The following is a 19,667-nucleotide window of genomic DNA, read 5'->3' as shown; positions in this document are numbered from 1 at the left end:
TGATTTGCAAATGTCCTCTACATATTTAGGTAGGCCTGGAGCAAGATATAGCCTTGCCTCCTAAATGATGGGCTTTGTAATGGCAAATCCATATCTCCAGTTGGAAAATGTCCTATGTAACTATTCCTTGGATTATTTATTTTCTTGGTAATCCCTACAGCCCCATATTGAGCTACTGCCTCCTCTTTCCTCTATCCTGGCAGCAGTGCAAACATGGGAAAGTAGTGCAGTTTGAACACATTCCATAGAAACATGTGCTTCTATGGAGAACTACCCTACTCAAACTGTTGTCACTGGTAAATTAAAACCCCTCACAGTGCCTTTTCCCAATTGGGCTGGCTTCAGCAACCTCACCTTCTTCACCACACTTGCTTATCTCACACTGTATCTTTTTTCAATGCTGCTTGTTAGTTTAAAGCTTTTGCTCCCCTCTTTGCAGTGCTTCCAGATCATCCGTCATCATACCCTGACCCTTGTTAGCCCCCCTCCAACTTCTGCTCTGCCATGCCCCCCATTTTGGACACCTTGTACTTTGCCATCAGCATTACTACTACCATCCTTGATGTTCCTTCCTGCTCTTTGTCACACCAACTCATCACATTTTAACTGTTCCCTAGATTCACAATCTTCCACTTTACTCTGATCTCTTCCTTCCTTTGTCATATCCTCCTTTTCATCTGGTCCAGCTCCCTAACCCTTTCCATGAAAACCTCCTATCCCTCATCCATCAAGCTGCCCATTTATATTCTGCTTGCTCACATCTGTTTGTGTTCTATTCACTTTCACCGCTCACCCCTATACTCTTAGGGCCTGATTACGATGGCGATGAACCCGCCACCGGCAGCCATCGTAAGGCCAATTCCCACCCATCAGATTGTGATGGCTGGCGGTGTGCCTGGTGGAAGAAAAGCCCGTCTGCCACAGGTCTGATAACAGCAATCATTACAATTGCCTATCAGACCGCCTCATCCACAGAATGGTGGCAGTGGCTAGTAGGCATGGTCCGCCATATTAGGATGCTGGATCCCCGGAAGCCTGTTCATGGTGGTTAAACCTCCATGGAAAGGCTTGCAGGGATGGAGTATGTGGGAGCCCACTGTGGGCCCCCCTTGTGCAGGGGCTGTTTGTTGGTGCACTTGTGCCCCCCTACATTTCCCTGCACCATGTGGCAGGCCACGCATGGGGCCTGCCATGTAGTGCAGGAAAATGTTCAAGGTGCATTTATGACCTTGCGGTGGGTGCTGCACATAGTGGTGGCGGTTGCATCGTAATAACATGTGTGGCTGGGCGGTCCCCATCCCTGGAATGATGGTGGACTGACTGAAGTCCGTACGTCATCGTGATGAGCCCCTTAGTCTTTTCTGTGTATGGCCTCTGTATTACTCACTATCTAGTGAGTTGTGCTCCCAGGCCCCCATCTGATTTGCCTATGCCCTTTCACATCCTCACGCATTCCTTTTTTTTTGCTACAGACCCTTCGACCTGTATGCCCTTCTGTTTTCACCATAATCTTCCCTATTTTCCTTACTTTTTCTTCTGGGAGCCTCTTCCCCCTTTATCTCCACCAATGTTCCCTTCTCAACCACATTCTCAGGCTCGGCAAACTCTACCATTTCCACTGCCTTCTACTCCTCTGATGTATTTGTCGCTGTTTTCTCCACTACCTAATTTTTCACACAATGCCCTTACCCCAACAGCCCTGCCTGCTCTTCCCCACCATTCCTTTTATATCTTCTTCCCATTATCTCCTTACCAATATAGTCCAGCCACCAGTACACCTACTCCTGATAACCCTTCATGTCCACCATTGCACATTTGTCGGTCTTCACTCCTCTAATTGTTGCTGTGAGCAATGATGTCAGTTGTTATAAACTCTGTGCATTCTCCCTCTTTAGCTCCTTGCCCTCTCAGAAACCTCTTGGCTTTGCCTGCCATTGCACCCTCTATCACCCAGGTACCCCTATCTCCACACTCAGTCCTTCTTTATCCTTGTCTTTCCTCTGCCCTTACTTCGCAAACGCCTGTGATGTCCCAAATTTACACAGGTTACTCCCCTTCTGAGAACCCCTTGTGGGCCCCCAACATACTCTTTTTTACCTTTATTTATTTATATCTATTCTTCACATCCTTGTCCTTTGCACCAAATCACTTTTCTTTGTTCCCCTGTGGCCCACTGGACACATCATGTCCCTTCCCTGTTACTCCCACCATTCTCCTTTACTCCCCTTCATCAGTCTCCTTTGATCTCTGGTGACCAGAGGATCAGACTCAAGTCACGACTGACCCGTAGATCCAAATGTTGCTGCAGGAATACCATGAAACCCGCCAGTCTACTTCCCCATCAACAGTGTTGAACACATCCAAGACTGTGATTGGCAGTGTTGGCAAAGAGGGGATAAGAGGGAGAGAGATATATGAGAGAAGGCACACAAGAGACATCGTCAGTTTGTAGTCATATAGTTCATCTCATCAGATGCCAATTCTCTCACATTTTCTGCAATGTCTCATGAGTGACACTTGTTTATACTAAACAGAATACAATAATATTGCTACTTTCTGCTCTTAAATCAACTTAAAATATTTGTTCCCATGGATTTTGCATGATTGGTAACATTCTATAGGAAATGCAATGCAAAGAAGATGTACATTAGTAAATGATGCACTAGGGTAAACATTTAGCATAAAAATGAAACAATACTTTTACTTTGCTATAGCAAAAACAGCTGTCATGAGACTGCTCTTGTTCCGATATCCTATAGCAGTAGGTACTGCCCCACAATTTAGGAGACCAATCATAACACAGGTTTATACAGGACCTATATATAACATTGTGGAGGCTCAAGAAACAGTGAAAGCACACATTTGAGGGTCTGAGAGAATCCCAGCACACAGGTGCAGAGAACAGTACAGGAGCCCAAAATGAGTCAAATCAAGTAATCTCTAAGTTTCCCTAGCTGTCACTAACCTGAGGCTCCTAAAAACAGCACTGCGAGAGGTCAAATAATTCCAAGGATGCAAGGACAGTCTATGAAGTGACTCTGCTGATGGAATTTCAAGAAGCTCCACGAGAAGAAATCTTCTCACCTTCTCTAAAGATTTTTTCAACTTCTGGCCTGAAGATAACCTGGACTTAAGAGCCTGGAACACAGATGAAGAGCTGAGTCCAAGCAGTTGAACACAGCTGAAGGTGTTGCCCAAGCAGAGGCTTACTCTCATTAACAGCTAGGAAAGCGAGACATTTCCTGGATGCTGCAGGATCCTTGGGTCCTGCAACAACTTCTTGAATCCTGGAATCCTTGAATCCAGTAGTAGATCCTCAAATTAAGGAATGTTTGAATTTTGTAGTAGATCCTTGAATCCTACCGAAGCTTCTCGGATAGTCGGGGTAAATGGTCACGGCTTTTGGTGTACCCGCATGAAAACAGGGTTGACATTTGGGCACTGGCTCTTATTATTTTACTAATTAAGCATGGACTATGGGTAAACACCTATGACAAGCTATGACACAGTGGGTGAGGTACGACATTACAAAACATGTCTTTACCATGTAGGCTTTTACAATGTTTATTTTTCCATGCATGCCTTTACCATGCATTTACATAGAATAAAACCAAAACTACATTTACCACACATATATTTACCAGGCATACTTTGACATGCATGTCTCAACCATGCAATTTTTATACGTAAAATACTACTTTTAAAAAGTACTAATTACAAAACGCAAGTTTTAATAAAAACAGAATGTAACCACCAAAGAAATTGTCAGATATTATTCCTAAATTTGGAGAAGAATAACCAAAACCATCGATAAATCCTTGTGTCATGCAAAGCAGTGCAACAGCTTCTATTTACATTGGTATTGTATCACACAAAATAGTTAAAATCACCACAAAGCATCAAAAAGACTTCCTCCTCGTATTGTTTTTGTGTTGCGCATCACAGCACAAGGCAATGCAAAAGTTTTAAAAATATTTGCAAACCCACACAAATTTAAAAACAATTCTAGGGGATTTGTTCCATCAATCCTCAACCAAGATGGTTGACACCCGTACGTAAAGAAGGTCACAAAAGATATGTCAAATAAATATTTTCACAAAAAGATATGAGTTTAGTAACACATTTCCCTGTTCACATAAAAAGATTCTCAAAAACAATTTTATTTTAAATTAAGGAAAACTTTTCACAATGTTATAAAAATGTCCGTATACCTTTTTGTGCTTAGACATACACTGACCTCGGAGCTGGACACATGCACTACTGACTGGAGGAGAGAGAAAGATAGTGAGAGCTGAAAACTGTACCACCTACATTTCAAAGTGAGTATTACTGTAATAAAATAGGTCCTATTAGCAATTAAACAAAAATATAGCAAATCAATTTTGTAAGTTACAGACACATTTAGTGATAAAATGTTTAATATTTTCTGCAGGCATATGTTTACTTTACAGCAAGTAAAAAATTATCTTCAATAAGTAAGTATATTAAAGTACATATTTTCCTCTACTTTTTCAGCAAACTAAATTCAGTAACAGCGAACTTAGGGGCGGTGCTAGACTCTGAAGTGGGCAGATTTACTATTCAGATCATTCCGGGAAGGTGATGGACACTGAAAGTGGGCAGATTTATTGTTCTAAACTCGGGTCAGAGCTTATTCGGGGAAGGTGCTGGACATTGAAATCGGGGAGGTTTACTGTTCTAAACTTCAGTCAGGACCTACTCCAGGAAGTTGCTGGAAACTGAAAGTGATTGCGATTGATTCAAGCATTCCACCCATCACTTTTTTGTATATTTAAGTATCACACTCGAAGTGGGATGGGCATCCCAGATGTGGGTCCCATGCACACTATGCCACTGGAACAAAAAATATACCTGGATGATTAGCCCTTTGAAGGGCGAAACCAGTTCTGGGTAGTTTGTGTCACAGTAATTTGGGGGGGAAAATCTTACCTCAAGAGCACTGTTAGAAATGGAATTTCTGGTTGGCTAGGGCATGCGCCAAAGCCAGGCAGAAACCACCACTCTATTCAGGGCAAGCGAGTTACACGCTGAAGATAACCCCTGCTCACCCCCTTGGTAACGTGGCATGTTCAGTCAGGCTTATCCCTGAGGCAATGTGTAAAGTATTTGCTCAACACACACACACACAGCAGCACCACACTAGGCACACCACAAAAGAAACTCCACACAAGGTTATATCAAAAATAGCCTTTGCATTATCCATGAACACATTAGAATCATAATCACAAATGTACACTGTGCCACCTGGCACTAGGCAATACTTTACAGGGGATTATACACAGGACAGGGCCAATCGGGCCACGGTCAAAACCATAAGAACAGGTAATAACACAACCAGTAACTACTGGTAAGATACTGTACTTAGTGGAAACACATTATGCATAAACACATTAGGCATAAATCACATTTGCAGCACATTAGGGCTTTGTGCCCTACCAGTACCATAGGTACTCACCGGCCAACTGTCCTTTCTCGAGGGCCCATCAAGGACTTCCCCGCATGCCCTATGTCCTTCCAAAGTCAGGGCACTAAGCTGCCACTTCAGCCGGCACCAGAAAGGGGGTGCGAGGGTGTAACTCACCCTGGTCTCCCTTGAGACCCAAAATAATGCCCCCAACGTTGCAGCTGCCCGCAATCTCGCTGTGCAGCTGTGGAAATCACCCTTGGCACCGCAGTACCTCTTGAGCCCCACTCCGGGAATCCCTCGGGATAGTGTACTGTCCAGCACTGTGAGTCCCAAAAGCTCCGAGCTGCTCCTCACGCCACTGGTGGCCCCAGCACCATTCAGCCGGTCCACAACAGCAGGACTGAGCAGCGTTCTCCCCAAGGCAAAGGGGGAGAATCTAGCAAGGACCCCACACTGGGTCCAAGGGCACACCGGGTAAAGTTTGGGCAAGGCTGGGCCCAGGCAGACCAGCTCACAGGGCCCTCCTGCAGAGTGGCAGTCTCTCATGGCGGTTCCTCCTGGGGCCCAACAGTCCAGCAAGCACAGGTATGCACCCACAACAGCACACCTTACATGGGGTCACAGCCCCAATATTTATACTGTTTTCTCTTTTTTCTGCCCGTGCACAGGTTGGGCTCTGTCATCTGACACACCAACGGGGGGCAGAGCCAGCATTGTACAAGGCAGGCACTGACCTATTCAGGGTCAGGGGACTACTCCTCCCACTACTCCAAATGTAGATCTTCCTATTCAGCCTAGCGCTGACTCACCCAGCCCCTCTGGAGCCACACACCTCACCAGCCCCTGTCACTCCAGAGCCAGAAATGCAATACACATCAGGCAGGCAGAGACACGTAGCACACAGAAATGCCAACTTCTAAAAGTGGCATTTCTATAATAGTGATAAAAAATCTGCTCACACCATTACGCAGCATTTATTATCACTATTCCAAACATACCAAACTTGACCATGCTGGTCCTCTCATATCAGGAATTACCACTGAAACACTTCACAGGGAATCCCTAATGCATTCCTATGAGAGGGCAGCCTTACAGCAGTGAGAAACCAAAATGGCTGTTTGTCACTACCAGGACATGTCACACACTTACGTTACATGTCCTACCTTTTACCTGCAATGCACCCTGCCCAAAGGGCTAGCTAGGGCTCATCTTAGGGGTGACTGACATGCAGTAAAAGGGGGGGTCATAGACGTGGCAACCACTTTGCGTGCCACGTCACAGCAGAGCCCTGAGACAGGTTTGAAAGGCTACTTTGTTGGGTGGTGCAAGCAGCGCTGCAAGCCCACCGGTAGCATTTAATTTACTGGCCCTGGGTATCTGAGATACCACTTTACAAGGGACTGACATGTAAATTAAAAAGCCAAACAGGTGTAGATCAATCTTACCATGTTTACCACAGAGTGCACATGCACTGTACACTGGACAGCAGTGCTAAAGTGCCCAGAGTCCTAAAACCACCAACACAGGTCAGAAAAAAAGACTAGGAGGAAGGCAAACAGTTCAAGGGATGGTCCTGGAAAAAGGGCCAAGTCCAACAAGCACATTTAGCTTGCACTCGCTCTTCATGTTCTGCTGCATTTAGTGCTATTTCGTAGTACATAATACATCCTGGCATTCAGTTTAGATGTTTGTGCTAAGAAGTAGTGCTAAATGCAGAATTATGCTTTTTGTGTGATTCTGAGAAATCTTGCTGGATTCTTAGGTAATTCTGCATGATTGTCCTGCACGGAATCATGCAAGGTATGCCCATCCGAAGTAATTCCCAGCGGCTGAGATTAATCCAAGCATTCCATACCCTTTTTATATACTTCATTATGACACCCTAAGTGGGACGGGTATGCACAGACATGGTTCCCATGAACACTGTATAATTGGAACCACGGTATGCCCAGCTAATGAGCGCTAAGAAGGGAGAAAACCGTCCTGGGCTGCTTATGTTCAGGTTCAGGGAGGACCTGGCCTGGCAGTTCAGGCTGGACTGTTCCTATTAGAGCAGGGTCAAGACTGATTTGCATATGGTTGGGTCCAAACTGAGATGGCATGGTAGGCAAAATAATGATTGATTGGTATGCAGCCCTAGCAGTTACCAGTGGCTGAGATTAATTCAAGCAGTCCATACATCACTTAATGCAAACTTCAGTGGGACACTGAAAGAGGGCAGCTTTAGTATTCTAAACTCCAGTCAGACTCAACTCAGGCTTGGTGGTGGACAATGAAACTGGGAAGATGTACTATTAAGAAACCAACCTTTAAGCTGAAAAAAACAACAATGCTTTATGTTGTCAATCAAAAACAGATCAAATATTTAAATGATGCTTTAACCTCATAGGTCAAAATATCATCAGATCAATCAAGGGAAATTCCAAATAAGTAATCAAAGGAGTATTCTCAACGAAGAACATTTTACACTTTACTTCCATAAAAAATATTAAACAATTTTTCCAAGTCCAAAAAGACAAATAACTTATCTTTCTTCCTACAGAATTCACACCAATAGCATTTTTTGTAGTGTTGTTTAAAATGTACAACATTTCCTTTCTTTTAACAGTATTAAAAAGAACATATACAACATTTTAACATGGTGATCAAATCAAATTTTTTCTAGATCAGCAGTCTCCTCAAAATCTGAAAATCACAAACAATTGCAATTAACACTTCAAATCAAATTAACATCAAAGACCCCTGGTCAAGACCAACCGGTTAACAAATTAACATATTCTGCATAACAAATAGTACATAAATACCAAATGTCCCAATCCATAACAGGAAAATATGTTTCTATTTTTTCTTTTTCTAGCAGAATTCAACGCATTAATATTTTTTTTTTAAAAGTAACAGGTGTATAAAATAAATAAAATGTTCTTTCTCTCAACAGGTGGATAAGCAGAAATAATAAAACAATATTAAAAAGGTTTTAAAATAAACATAACTTTTGTTCTTTTTTTCAGAAAATCATGAAAAGGAAAACCAACGTCAAGCAAAATATGTCAGATTCAAAAGCGGAAACCGTCTTCAAACATATGGTGCGTATGTTTATTGTAAGGAGAGGCTTACTGAGCCAGGAGTCATTGAAGGTGTGTAGACTATTTCTCAAACTGTTGCAAAAGGCAGAGCAGTTACTTTTGGGGACATAGTCACCTGGTGTCACCTCCAATGAAACCTGTGTCTTACTATTGAGGAAGGTAGCCCAGAATATCTTCATACATGTTGTAAGTAGTACACCTACAATTCCAAATTTAAGAAGTATGGTAAAATGACAAAAACAGGCAAATAACCCACAAACCTATTCTTATAATAACACTCCCCATGAAAAACTTATACTGATACTTATACCTATATAATGATACTTATTCCTATAACTTATTGTTATTTATACTTCATATACTAATACTATTCCTACATTTATCTTAGCTACAATACGTAACACAGTTACCTTTAAAAACTGTGAAATTTGGATCTAAATGGTATGTTTAAGTTGATCCCTTCATGCATTTGCCCAAATTTTGTACTGTGCATGCTAACATATCCTCCCCTTATACAGAATTTTTATGAGTTATAAAGTCCAAAATAGGAAACAAAAGTCCTAGGAAAATTATAATTAACTTTGAATTACAAATTATAAATACTATTTATAAACTTTATCCAAATACCCACATTTACGGATTTGTTATGTGTGTTCAGGCATATTGGAAACAAATAAAAAAAACATTCTTAGTTGAGGAGTCAAACAGTAAACTTTGATTTGAACTATGAGATCTCAGAGCTTCATGTAGTTCTAAACAACAATTATACAATCAAATTATATATATTTTTAAATGAATTAAAATTGGCCCCACTTCTGATGGGCGCCATTAGATCTGTTCAAGCTAGATGGAGCTTTTGGGGCCCCTTTGTTAACTAATGTACTGAGAGCAGTGTTTTCGTCAGGTGTCCCGGATTTCTGGAGGGAATCAATCATAGTGCCTATATTTAGGAAAGGGACAGGAACCTCCATAATAAATACTGTCCTATCTCCCTATAATATTCTTCTGCAAAAATCCTAGGGCTTGTAATTCTGGATAAATTGGAAGGATGGGCTGAGGAAAATTCCTTTTTTTCCAAACTCCAGTATGGGTCCCGGCCTGGTTTGGGCACTGCTGAGCAGGCACAAAACCTATCCATAGTTCTTGGGAAGTATGTCAAGGCCAGGAGAGGTGCCATATATATATGGCTTTTATAGACCTCTCCTGTGCCTTTGACCTAGTAGACTGAGGGAAATTATGAGAGTCAATCGACCAAACCGGCATTGAGCCCCATTTAATGTATCTCCATAGGTGCCTTCATTGGGACACATCCACCTAAGTCGGTTACACATCCAATAGTGAGTGTACCCATTCTAACAAGGTCACAAGAGGGGTAAAAGAGGGATTCCTCATGGCTCCTTTTTATTTCTATTTTATATCAATGATCTTGAGTCTGCCCTTGCAGCTTGTGTTAAAGAGTCCCTCAGATAGCATCACGATCGGTTTCTGTAGTTTTATACATAGATGACACGGTGCTAATCGCACGTACAGCTTCTGGACTGCAGGACCTTTTAGACATTTTCTGTGGTTTTAAAGGGGATCTTAAACAGCAGTCAGAATGCATGCTCCCATTGTAAAGAAAAGGAGTGCGACCGTACAGTGTTCGGTCACATCCTAATTGGTCGATCAGGACCACTGACAGGAGGTCGGTCGGTCCCAGTACCAAAACGGTGATGGGCAGACTTAAGTCCACCCAACATTGTAATTAGGCCCTTAGTATTCATCAATTATTTACATTAGTTATGTTTTTCTACCATTTTTGCATTACCTTTTTAACTTAATAGTATTTTTAAATAAGACAATATTATTAATACTGAGGTATTTTTACTAATACTAGAGTATTAATATACTTCCACACCCAATACCCCTAGATTCCTTACATCTTATTCCTAAAAAATAATTTCAATATTTTAAACATCTATACAATTTAATTGTATTAACTGTAAATACATTTACAGCATTTATGCCCTGTTTTTAATTAATACCACAGTATTAACACACTCCCCACACATTTTAATTGTAATAACAAAAAGGTACATAAGGGGCTGATTACGATATCAGGCGGACACACCATATCAGTCTGGATCCTCCCGACCTTAGGCCGTCAGTTCCGACGGCAAAATTAAAATACAAACATGGATTTTACAATGGAAGCTTGTGCGATGGGCGGAAAACGTTCACAGCACAAGCTTCCATTGTAAAACGGATGTTTTGAAACATCCCTGCACTGTGTGGCAGGCACCTCACAGTGCCTGCCACATGTCGCAGGAATGTTTAGGGGGCACCATAGATGCCCCCCAGCCCCTTAGTGGAGGGCGAGGGGGGAAGGGGGCCCTGCTAGGGGCCTCCAAAGTCACTTTTCACCTGCCTTTTCATGACAGGCGGACGACCATGAAAGGGCAGGCGGAAATTGCTATTGTAATCCCGACGGCGGAGCTGAGCCTGGGTCCGCCGTCATTAGTGACTTCTGACACACTGAAGGGCTCCGTAAGCCTGTCTGAAACGCTGCAGGCAGTCCCTCCGCCCAATACCTCCACACGCTGCATCGTAATGTGGCAGACGGACCGAAGGGGCAGATGTTGGTGGGACTGACACCAATGTCTACTGACATCCTAATCAGCCCCTTAATTATTAATGCCCAGGCATGTGAAGGAATATCTGAGTATTAATATACTTCCCCACCCATTGTCCCTAGATCCCTTACATCCCAATACTTCAAAAATATTTTGCATATTTTTAACAAATTTGCATTTTCCTTTTAACAATATATATTTTTTTCTTAGTACCAAGGTAATTTAAATAATACCTCTGTATCAATACACTTCCCTGTCCATTACCCCTAGATAGTTTAAATCCCACACATAAAAAATATTGTAAACAAATATGCATTTTTATTTAAAAACAAACATTTAAATTGCAATAAATTAAATAAATAATTAATTTACTGCAAAATATACATCAGTAACACAATAGCAAGTGCTTACCATTATGCAAAGTGAATAGATTCATGGTAAGGGCATGATTAGTAAATGTCCATGAGTGGCAAAGACTGCATTGTAAAGCACTTTGTGGTGAAGACTGTGTGGTAAAGGTTATTTCCCCACAGTGATCTCTTTGCCTTAAACCCCACCCCTCCCTTTACCTTCCACTTATTTAAATCTACCTCTCTCTAATGATCTAGTGGCATCTTCCTCTTCATCCTGTTTCCCTTCCTTGTTGCCTTGTAGCACAGTGGATCCCACAAGCACCTCTTCATTTGCTCTCTCCCTTTGCTGAAGCCTCCTTTGGTGATTAATTTATACTTGTGGTATACTGGCCAAACACACATTACCTGGTCCCCCACTCCTGCTCTCCTACACTCAAAGCCCCTACTTATATCCTCAAGACATGCACACACAATCTGGTCACCTTGGGAGTGCTTGCACAGCAGTCTCATTTGCTGGAGATGTGACTGTGATCTCCTACAGTGGTATCTTTTGTTCAATTTAATTCAATGTTATTGATTTAGACCACTTCAGAGAGCAACAATTTAGGATGAATACAAAATCTATACTTTTTTTTTTACAAACCATTCTTTGTTCTTCCTGGCCATGCACCAACTAGTTCTTTCTTGGCAGCGCACAATGGCTGGCCCTTTGAAGCCCAATGCTAATATACAGTCTTGGCCAGATGTACGACCATTCCATTTTGCAGGTCACAATTTGTCAGTTTTTGTGACTCGCAATTTGCAACTAGCAAAACGGAATGCACTAATGTGTCTCAGACACATTTAGCGATTCCCAATGGTGTTGCAAATGACCTGCCTCCTCAATATTCATGAGGCAGGTTGCAATTTGTGAACCTTTGGAAATGGCCACCACTTACAGGGATGGTGGCCTGCTGGGGTCACAGACCACCATGTCTGTGGCTTCTTTTTAAATAAAGCAGTTTTTTTAATGCCTTCCGTTTTCCTTGAAGAAATTGAACATTTCTGTTTCATTTTCTTTGGAACCACTGCCTGATCTTAGAAAACGTTTTCACTGCCAGTCACAAAGGGGAAGGGGTCCCCAGGGGACCCCCCTCCCATTTGCAACAGGCTTACCACCTACTTGAAATAGGAGGTAAACTGGGATTGTTTTCCGACCGCATTTGCGGTCGCAAAACAGTCATACATGGGCTAGCGACTCGCTATTAGGAAGGAACGTCCTTGGCACGTCCCTTCTTAATAGCGACTTACAAACACTATTTTTCGAGTCGGTAATAGGATACCGACACACAAAATAAGGTTTTTTACATGCTACAACCCTTTTTGGTGGTCACAAATGGCCCAATTTAAATTTGTGACCACAAAAAAAGGTTGTACATCTGGCCCCATTCACTAGAGATCATCATGCATGATGATGCTCTTATGACACTGCCCAATTCTGGTTGTCATTTCCTTGTACACGCTCCTTGGCCCCCCTACAGAATATCGGTCCTGACGAAGAGCTATGGGGAATGCTCGAAACATGTTGATGTATACTAAGGATTCCTAACCCATTATAGCTAGGTCTACTTGTATCTTACCCTTTTTTTAGACATACCAAACTAGGGGCAAGAATAAAATATTACGCCCACTAGCAAGGTATTTTTAACTCACTTTAGCCCACTCCACTACACATTTGCACTACACATAGTCTTCCACGAAAGTGCTCTTATGTAAATACCGCAAGTCACAGCATGCCTCAGTTCGTAGAGAGCTGAGATGGCCCCTATGATGAAGCATGTCACTGTGGGGAAACCCTGGTGAATGGAAGTAATTTTTATTTTCTGTTTAGTTTTTCGAATCATACTGATTGGAAACCCTATCCTTGTTCTTCGGCTAGGTTCTTTACCCGATACCTCAGGTTTTCGGTTCAGTATTGATTAAGGAGGGCGGACCTAGCCTTAACCTCTACCTCCCCCCCTCTTTTCTGTTTTGCACCCAAATAAGACTCCATTGGTGGACGTCTCTCTTTTGTGGAAAGTCTGAATATGGGGACTCTCGAAAATGGGACTGTGACCACGGTCTGATCCATCAGCATGCCCTCTGTAATCTGAATCTGTGACTGTGTCCTTAGTACTTATTCATGCATGAGTACGACCTTGAGCTGAATCCCACAAAATCACACAGTTGAATGCCTTCTACTTGCCCACCAATGTAACTGTGCCAAATGTCTGCACACTGCGTTAAAGCTGTGATGGACATCTACGTATCTTCGTGTGAATTTTTGCAAAAAGAGAAAAATAGCCATATGTGTAGTTAAATCTATATCCCTAAAATATTTTTCAGTAGTTTGAAAACTTTTTCTAATTACTCAACTAGATAATTGCTTTGGCCTCTTAATAATTTCAATGTAGCGCCATTCTTTCCAACAACAAACTTTGTGGCATTTTTACAGCAAACTGTATGCGTGCCGTCTCATGCAGTGATGGAATCAATTCCAAGGGTTATATGGCGAGTGAGCACAGCAGTCTGGCTTATTTTACTAATAGATTATAGATAATTTGCACCATCTATTTCTGAGCTATCCTGTATTATATTTCTGCTCTGCTTAACCTTCTGCCTCATATTCTTTAACTTGATTAAAGATTGCATTTTAGATAAATAGCAAGTTCAGCTTTATGTAAATCATATTTTACACAAAGCTGGATTTGCATGAAAATGAAATCCTTTACTCACAGATTGCACAATTGTAGTACCACAGTTCAATTTACTTAGTTAAAATGGGATTTTTCAAAGAGCAAATATGGCTTTCAATCTCTGCTAAATCATTTTCAGCAGAATTTTCTCCATTCCTGCAATTACAGATAATAATTCTGACTGGTTAATTCAAGGAAAATGATCACTGTCCCTCAGAGAGCAGCCACGCTTAAAGATCCTGAAGCTGCTTTTCATCTGATGCAGTGATATAAATGGGTGTCACCATTATTACATTTCATTTTACTGCCTTGCGATGCGGCGACATTTGAACGGAATTCAATATTGTGGACTGCGCAAGAGATTGTCAGTTCTGAGAAGGTCACCATATGTTTTGTAAGAAAAAAACTTTTTGTTATATGGCGCCTTCAAATGAGTTTCCTTGGACTCTCTAAAAATGAATAGTGTTGCATGCTCTTAAAAAGCTTCGTACCCTTGACTAATGTTGAATATAGGTAGTTTTTTTTTCTAATACCTCAGTTTCTAGTAACCAGTTTTCAGTAACCAGCTATAGTAGCAACAGATACATTTCAATAAAAGTAATTCAAAGTAAAACAAAGGCATACATGTTGTTTTTCCATAAAGATATTGAGGTTGATAAATACATATTTAACTGCTATTGACTTCTGCTGAGGGCACTAACAGCATTTAATTTTCTGCCCAGCAATTAAAGTTCCAAACTCATTGCCAGGGGACATCAAAAAAGGAAAAGTCTATCCAAACCTTGCAGTCTGTGGCGGGAGGTCTATTGACTCCAGATATCCCAGTTTCACCTGTGTCTGGCAAGCACAACAAGCATTGGCATAGCCAATAGGTTCCGCCTTTGGGACCTTCTAAATGTTTAGCCATGCAGCACATTATTCTGGGTGCTGTACTGCCAGGGATTGAAGAGCTATACAATTACTACACATTGGGTCATGCAGTGTGATTCAGGTATACCTGCTTGCCTCGGGACACATTTATGACACATTCCAAAGCTTTTTAGTGCACAGATGGAAAGATAAGTGCCTTGATGCCAGTCAACAGCACTATAACTTTCTGTGTACAACTGCATCACTAGAGCATTGAACAGTCTATGGGAAAAAGAAGTGAATTACTTTCCAATGGTGGAAACGTAACATACCTCCTCCCCATGCCTTATTCACCAGGCACCCTTGTCCAGAATTTTCCATTTAAAACACAGCTAGCACCATCCGTTTACCAGCAACCCCCGGACCCGCCCTTTATCCCACACCCGTGGGTATGGGAGTGCTACAAATAGCAATAACAACAAAATGCTCCCATTTGTCAGGTAGAGAGGAAATAATGAATAAACAGAGACGGTGTCTGCATCACTTAATCTCCACGCCCCTAAAAACACCTTCGGGTCTCTCAAGTTCACATTATATAATAAAAAAACCTCACAGTCCCTGGGGAGCTGCAGCGAATGTGCTTTGAAATTAGAGGACAGGAAGAGGCAGCGAAGCAGGAATGCAGGGACATGGGAGGAGGTGGGAGGGACGAATGCTGCTCAGATTTGTCAGGTAAAGAGGTAATAATGAATAAACAGGGGCGGCATTGGCATCACTTAATCTCTATGCACCTAACAACAAAGAAATTAACCTGACCATGTGTAATGTAGCTAGCGCTATTGTAAAGCACTTCTATACCTCTGGGTCAGTAGAGATTATGCTCTATAAAAATGCCCCTAAAATTAATCTAACATTGTGTAATGTAACTAGCACTCATGTAAAGTGCTCTAACACCTTTGGTTCACTTGAGTTTACATTATATAAACACACACATCAGAGAAAATGCAAAGGGAGTTGACCAAGCCTTGCCCTTAACGTTGCTGTAAGGTTTGGCTGCTGAAGGTCCGGTGACTGAGGCTCGCTAAAGCAACAAGCAGCCAAGCAGGAGAGGTTTGGGGGAAATTCTCACACTTTCAAGTCAGAGAAAAATAAAGAGGTGATTTCAAAAACAGAGTCTGACATTTCATTTTGGTATTTAACCACTTACCTTGCGCTGGCCACATCACCGAGTCGGTGCTGTGGTGAGCACAAGGTAAGTGTTTTATTTTTATTTTTATTTAGTTTAAGTTATCCTGTCAGATGTCGACTTACCTTAGCTCCACCCTGCTTCACCCCACCCCACCGCCCCACCCCCAACCTTTCCCTGATCCACCACTCCCCCTTACCTGTGCCGGTCGTGACTGATGCCACCTGATCTGTAAGTCTGCTTTGAACCGTGGTCAGTGGCCAGGTTCGGGTGGGCGGTTTGAGGTGTTACAACCCCCTAATAAAATATTCTGTAGTAAATAGTTGGGTACACGTGCTTTAGGTTGGATATGGTGATATGTTAGTCGGATTTCACTTGAGCTTGTTACAGACACATGCAGAAAAAAATGCACACACACTCTTGTCCATTTTAAAGGTCTTAAAAATATTTTATTTGACAAAATATTGAGTTTTAAGTACCCCTCACAATCCGCACTCCTCTCCTTTCCTACTGCTCCTTATGACCCTCTCCTGCTCTGCTTTTCATATAATATATTTCAACCAGTGTTATTGCTGGGAAATCTGAAGCTCATCCCCCTGCATTTTTACTGAGCAAGCTACGTCCCTGAATGTGGTGCCACCCAATTAGATATAAAAAGGAGTCCCGTTTGGTAGAAGAAGAAACTACAAGGCCTTGTAAAGGATACAAGGCTTAACCACTAGTTAAAGTGACCCACAAGCTGCAGTCATCTCATCAAGCCACAGACAAAGCACAAAGTGATATTTTGTACTCTGAAACTTATCAATGAAAGTAGTGTGCACAAATGGAACCCCTATCAACATGATTTGGAATGAGGTAGGAAGGAAAGGTAGGATTTTCTGCAGTGAAGAAAGCTGCAGGAGACAATGTTATAGGGCCGTTTTCATCTGAGCCTTAATAGATAGCTTATTATCAAGAAAAAAGTACCCAAGTTCGTAGGTGTATCCTCAGAAGAGGACGGTACACCCAGTTGTTCTGACCAGCTTTTTTTAACCAAGCTAGCTCAATTAAATTATGGACAGTAAACAGACAATCAGCCTGCAGCCAGTAGTAGCATATTGGTCCTGTAACTTTTAATCTCTGCCATATCTACTCCTTGTTTTAATGGGTGGGGGGGGGAATTCAAGCCATTTTGTAGGCTACTGTGAAAAGACCTGATATGAAACAAATAGTGATACATTCTGTACCATTGATTGTAGGTGACATCAAAGTACTTCTGGTGTTGTTAAAACAGCATGATGTGATGGCACCAGGACATTGCCTAGCATTACCCAGACAACAACCTTAATACAAACCCTTAGTGAAAGCAGTCACCACTGGATACGCTGTCTAAAGGCAATTTCAATGTTTAAAATGTTGTCCCTTAGTTTGATACTCATGGTTTCAGACAGACTTAAATCTCTCAGAACAAAAAGGTGATCACATTTAATGAAATAAGGGGTCAGTTTGTCAAATGAGTTCTAAAATTAGTGGAAAATACTTGCCCCATTTCTTATTAATTGTAATCACTTTCTAAGACTTGGAATTGAAGAGCAGTTGGAACTCATAAATATGAAGCTCAGGGACAACATGAAGGCTTTACCTACAACAGAGAGTGTTTGGTCCCATACTTGTATCAGGCAATACTTTAGATCTACTTTTCACCAGCATAAACTCATGTTCTGTAAATTCAGCATTTCCTCTAACTTTGTCTGACCATTATCTAATTTGGGGGCATATTATCAAGCCATTTTTATCGCCGCTTTAGCGGCAGAAAACTGCCGCTAAAACAGCGATAATAGGTTTGATAATATGATCAATGGAATTCCAATTGAAGCCCATGTTAGATGTCCTTCACATCTAACATAGGCTTCAATTGGAATTCCATAGAGCATATTAGCAAGTCCATTATCGCCGTTTTAGCGGCGGTTTTCTGCCGCTAAAGCGGCGATAATTTTATCGCCTGGCTTGATAATATGCACCATAGACTTCAGCAATTTTTGACTGGGGGTGGCTAATTATAGTGAACACACCTCAGAAGTGCCCATAGCGCTGAACCAGGACAGAAGTGTCCCAACATTTTGGATCTGGACAGAGAGAGGCCCTGTGGCATTGTTTAGTGACAACCCCACAGGAAGTTATGTAAGAGTGGGTAGGTTTTCCCCATGAGAATTATACTCCCATTGGTTAGGGAGTCCTCCTCACCCAAAACTCAAAATGTGCATAAAAGTGGGACCCAACCTCATAAGACTGCTAGACTCGGAAAGAGAGGAAGAAGGACTGCTTTCGCTGAACCTGTGGACATCAGAAAATATGACTGAAGTAAGAAAGACTGCACCTGCTGACCCAAGATAGGACTTCAGAAAGAGAAGGGTTGATCCTGCTCTTGAACCTGTGGCAAGAGACTCCAAGGGCTAGGCCAGTTACCACTTGTGCCAAGGACTAACGAGTAGACCAACGTCTAGTTAGCTTGGCTCCTGTTAAACCTCAGGGCCTGAAAAATTAAAGAAGCACTGCACAGTCCTAGCTGACCATTTGCCACTGGACCTGCCATGGGCTTAGCAGGTGATAGTCCTGTTTTATATTTCCACACATGCGCTTCCCTCAAATAAGTTGAAAGTACAAAATTAACAGCACTCCATATTGTGTTTTGAATATTTACTGGGACAATGTGTTTTGACCAAATACTCTTCATCCTAGCCTTTGAGGCTTGGAATGGGAATGGTAATAACATATTACTTTACGTTAAAAAAAATAAAAAACTAGAAAATCCTTAAAAAAACAAACGTTAAAGTGACTTCATAGTTATGTATGATAACAACATCTTACTTTTCTGAAAACAAAACTCCTCACAAATTCACTAACAAACCAAAGGTTAAAGTGGTATTATAATTAGGTGAAAGTGTAACATTTTAAACTGATAAAAACCACTGAAATTAACCAGTTTTAGTTAAATAAAGTAACTATAACTAGCACCTCAGCCATGAACTGTTTATGATCTCATGTATAATCTCACATCTTACATCGCTCATCACATGTTCTATATCATTGATACCATCACTGATAGCATCTGAAATTACATAATTGAAGACATCACTGTGCATGGGTGGTGCAAAAGTTAGAATTCTTCGACTGGTCTGTAGAAACTGGCTGCCCAACACATGTCTGGGTTTTTGCATGCACTCCACTAAATCATATCAGCAATCACAGACAGAATCAGGAATTGTAGGGAGCGCTCCAATGGCAGGAAAGGTATAGTGAGACAGAAGATGCCCAACACAGGTCTGTGTTTACGCACACACCCCACTCACCCATAGTAGCACTCAGGGCCAATATCAGGGACTTGAGGGAGCACTCCAATGGCAGACACAGGTCCGGATTGAGGCATATCACTCATCCATAATAGCAATCAGGTCCACCATCA

Source organism: Triturus cristatus, chromosome 9 (genome assembly GCF_964204655.1).
Source record: "Triturus cristatus chromosome 9, aTriCri1.1, whole genome shotgun sequence".
Lineage (NCBI taxonomy): Eukaryota > Metazoa > Chordata > Amphibia > Caudata > Salamandridae > Triturus > Triturus cristatus.
Note: the sequence above shows the minus strand (reverse complement) of the source record.